The sequence below is a fragment of the Pundamilia nyererei genome, unplaced genomic scaffold (genome assembly GCF_000239375.1).
Source record: "Pundamilia nyererei isolate P.nyererei 1_Seehausen unplaced genomic scaffold, PunNye1.0 scaffold00281, whole genome shotgun sequence".
Taxonomy (NCBI): domain Eukaryota; kingdom Metazoa; phylum Chordata; class Actinopteri; order Cichliformes; family Cichlidae; genus Pundamilia; species Pundamilia nyererei.
In genome coordinates, this window is record NW_005187682.1 from 8,574 (window position 1) to 13,454 (window position 4,881).

Here is a 4,881-nt window from a genome sequence, read left to right on the forward strand (position 1 = left end):
GGGCAGGAACTCGTCCCTGACCCGGAGTGGGCACTCCACCCTTTTCCGGCTGAGGACCATGGCCTCAGATTTGGAGGTGCTGATCCTCATTCCCACTGCTTCACTCGGCTACAAACTGTTCCAGAGCGAGGTGGAGGCCATCACCTGATGAAGCCAACAGAACCACGTCATCTGCAAAAAGCAGAGATGAGATCCTGAGACCACCCAGTTGAATTCTGGATGTGCTAAAATATTCTCTGAATTGCTTGAAATATTCTTTAAACTGCCTCAAATTTAATCTTTGAAAATCCAAATCTGTCTGAATTTCCTGATCGACCTCTTTGATCAACTGAAACTTCCATGAATCATCTAAAGCACTTCCAATGTCCTTTAACCATCGTAACAATTTCCTTTATCTGTTTGAATCCACTGAAATTCCCATAGTTTTGTATCAAACATAGAAATGATCCTTGAATCAGCTTAAATTAACTCAGGAAATAATCATCTCTCTGAAATCACCTTCTGCCTGAAATGCCTGAAAAACTTGCGAAATGTCAGAATTTCCTATAAGCCTTCTTATGTCCTTAATCTTCAAGCATCTCCCAGAAACAACCTTGAATCTCCCTGACGTCACTCCGGGGAATCAGAGGTGGCCTCGGACGCGTCAGTCTGCAAGCAGAGAATGAATGTGGACACAGTGTCAGTGCGTCAGTCTGCAAAGGTCACAGCGCATCTCTGTGCGAGATCCAACCCAAGCTCTCTGCAGACACCAGAGGGTGAACCTCGCCTGTGGGAGAGGAGAGGAGAGGTGTGTGTGTGTGTGTGAGATTAAGGTGTCATTAAAGCAATCCGCCCTGATGTGAAGGACGCAGGAGTGAGTCAGCGTGCTCCAAATAAAAACTTGAAGATCAACGCAGACGCTGAATTCAATCATTAAAGTCTTCTCACTGTAATTACTGCAAATCCCATTTAAGCAGGAAGCTGTAATGGAGGGAGCTTCACACACACACACACACACACACACACACACACACACACACGCACACACACGCACGCACGCACGCAAACACGCACGCACGCACGCACACACGCGCACGCGCACACACGCACACACACACACACCACCCATCGCTCGCTCTGGGAGTGGTGGGCGGGTCACTGCTGACACATCAGTGTTGTTTCAGCATCGGAATTCCTTCGCAGCCCATTTTCACTCACACAGTCAACATCTGGACAGGAGTGGGCGTGGCCGTGGTGTAACAGCTGTATCTGAGTAATGCAATAAACATGTTTACACACAAACTCAGGAGCTGCTGAAAGCTGTGGAGCTCGTTACACCTCCTCCTCCTCCTCTCCGAGTCCACTCCTCTGTGTTTTTGTCAGACTACATGTTAACCATCACTTCTTGAAAGCTTCCAGGACCCCATGAAGCAGGCTTGAAATCTCAAATCACCATGGAAACCCTGAAAGTTTCCTGAGTTTCACGACACATTCCTGCATCGACCCTCGTTAAATCATCACGACACAACCTCATTAACTGGAGCGTGTTTGAAACATTTGCAGCTGTATCACCTCAAAGCAGCTGCCAATTCCTTAAATCAGCCCGAGCTGCTGAAACATCCTCCATCCTTGAATCAGAAGAAGGAATACCTGGAAGTCTTTGAATGCACTGAAACATCCGAACACTTATAATTACTCTAGAAACTGTTACCCAAACTCCACAGGTCTACCATTAAATGCAAAAATATCCTTAAATACTTTTAAATCATCTAAAATCTTTTGAATCACCCGAAGCATTGATGTCACTCCCACAGTTCCTCTTAAATCCCTTTGAATTATCACCAAATTCCACTAAAGATTCTTTATTGTCCTTGAATCATCTGAGATCCTTTCAAATAATCGTTAATTACATTGAATTGTTCGAGACAATCACCTTAAATCTCCTGCGTTTATCACTTTAGATTTCTGAAACCAGCCTGAACAGTTACTGTTGAATCCTCTTGAATCATCAGGAATGCCTTGAATTGAATTGAAATCTCCTGAAGTACCTTAAATCTCATTGAATCATCTGAAAACATTCCAGAGATTTATTCCTTCATCCCTAAAACTCACTGAAAGATTCAGTTCCTGATTTCTTTGGGTAACAAACTCAGTGACTCGTCCTTAAATCACTTTAATCACATACAATCGTTCCTAAATGATCCTGGAAGCTTCCGGTTCATAGAAAATCTCTGAGCCATCAAGGAATCCTGGATGCATTTAAATGAAGCAACACGTTCCTGCTGAATCTCAATAAACCGTCTGTGAGGAGAAAAATAATCCAGTCATATGTGCTGGAATTAATGGTAGAAATATGAATGCAGGGTGTAACTCGGGCTTTTCCCTCGGTGTCATCGATGCTCTTCCCGAGCTGCTGAAGCAGAGAGCTGGTTAAAAATTCCAGTGTGCGTTTTCCTGTGTCCAAACTGTAAGCCTGGCCTCAAACTGTCAGAGCTCAGCTTTAACTCGACCGGAGTGACGAGCACAGCCATCGAAGGCAGACAGCCTCCGACGGCATGATTGGCAGAGTGGCATTTGCCTCTACGTGTGTGTGTGTGTGAAGTTCCTGTGTGGCAGTGTATGATTGTAGCAGCCTAAGCCAGCGTATCGCCTCAGCACGCTGACAGAGCGCTGTCTGGTTGGGATGCTGTGTGTGAACGAGGGTGTAGGAGTGTGTTTTCTAATGAGCCCCATTTAAATGAGTGTGTGTGCGTGTACTCGTACATCTATCTTTGTGAGGACCAACGTGAGGTGGTGAGGACATGGGCCAGACTGTCAGAGGCCTGTTTAATCAGAAGCAGGTTAAAGTTAGACCACGCTTAGAAAAACCGGGTTTTACAGCAGGAGACCATCTCAGCCTGCTAACCTGGTTTGTTCCTTTTAAGGTCCTTGTTTGGTGCAGGGTCCAAAAACTAAGACAGAAACATCTGTTAAAAGGCAAACTGCTGTCGCACTAAGCTGCTTGGTTACCATAATGAGCTGAAGAGCCTCGTAGGAGGATCATTGGAGGAGTTCTCGAGCTGCTGTGTGGTGTTCGGAGGCCTCATGGAGTCAGATGCTCTCCTCTGAACGGTTCACTCCCTGAACCTCCAACGGCAGCGATGGAAGAGCCTCTGAGAGTAACATCACCAGTCAGTGGCAACTGTGTTGTACTGGTTTGTGTATCTGAATGTGGACAGCTTTCATATCACAAGCAGTCGCTCGTTTTCAGGCGCCTCCTTCACATCACGTCTCTGCAGAACAGATGTCGATCTCAGTTCAGGTGAAATGAAAGAAGATATTTAAAGATTCTTTAAATATATTTGAGTTCTATTTTGCACAGCCCGCCGTTTCTCCACTGTGAGGACCTCCTCCAGCCTTACTCAGCATTATGGGGAACATACGAGGAGACAGGCGTGCAGCAAGGGTCCTCACAAAGACACAAGAGTCTGTGTGTGTGTGTGTGCAGCTCCCAGAATTCATTGCATTGCTGAGTAGAGTGACAGGCAACGCCATTTAATGCCTCGGCGCCAGCACAGAGGAAATGACAGACTGGCATTTGGACGGCGGCGGGTGTGCGTGATGTTTCTGTGTGGGACGTGAGGAGGAAGACAGTCAGGCTGCGAGTGTCCATCGATCAGATTTTAGTGTAAAATTAATGAATGTCAGCGACCGGCCGTCCACTCTGACCTCATTAAGCTCCGCCCTGTGAGGCCTGATAGGAAGACAGAAAGGCTCCGAGGACATGAAGCATCGTGTGAGGCGTCCTCAGCTCGCTGCTCTGAGGTGTGTTTGGGTTCATCCAGCCTGCTCCATGACTCGGCGAGGGGACGCTTCGTCCTGGTTTCCTCTTCTGTTTAACTGGATTCAATCCATCAAATCTTTATTGTGACCATAAAAACACACGAGCAGGAATCCAAAGAGAGAAATACTCAGTTTGGATGGGAGGAAGTGGGAGGGGCTAAGTGGTCATGACTTCCTGTATTTGGATTTACTTATAGTAAATCAACAAGTTGATTAACAGACAGTTTTTATGTTTTTAATCAACATATTTTTAATGTTAAATATAATTATTATTTCTGATCTCTCTGCTCTGCAGATGTGAAATGAAAACACACTCGAACAACAACGTGACCAAAAACTTTTAATGTTTTTATCTAAACACAGACGGCGACCCACACCTGAACCCCTGTGAGGTCTACGTCAAACACCAGCCCCGTGAGGTCCAGCTCACTTAAACCAGACCAGGCCCACCTCCACGCTGCTGACGCCTTCCTGAAGTTGCTGAAACTTTTGCAGGTGCAGAGTTTCCCCTGCATCCGTCTGCTGCTGATTTATTTCTGTATCTGCACATCATGTTCTTGCACATTTAAAAATAAGAAGCCAAAAGCTGAATTTGCCGGCTCCTCTCAGAATATCATTGTCACAATAATGATGGAAACACAAATCACTGAAAGTGACTCATTCTCATGTGCTGCAGAGGCCGTCACATCTCAACGCGGCGAGGTCTCGCTGTGTCCGCCCGGCGAGCACCGCGCCGTTAATAACGACGGAACAAACCGGAAAACATCCGAAGGATGTGCAGACGGCGCTCGGTTCAGTCTGATGGATTTATTATCCGAGGCAGGGATGATAAAGACGCTCTGATGTGCTCTGTAGTCCGAGCAGCTGCCGAGGTCCAAACGGCCGAGGAGGTGTGTGGGAAATTAAAAGTGACACGAGTGAATGTTTCAGCCTCGAGAGGAGCCGCAAAGTGTGTGTCTGTGTGTGTGTGTGTGCGTGCGTGTGTGTCTGTGTGTGTGTCTGTCTGTGTCTGTCTGTGTGTGTGTGTGTGTGTCTGTGTGTGTGTGTGTGCGTGCGTGTGTGTCTGTGTGTGTGTCTGTC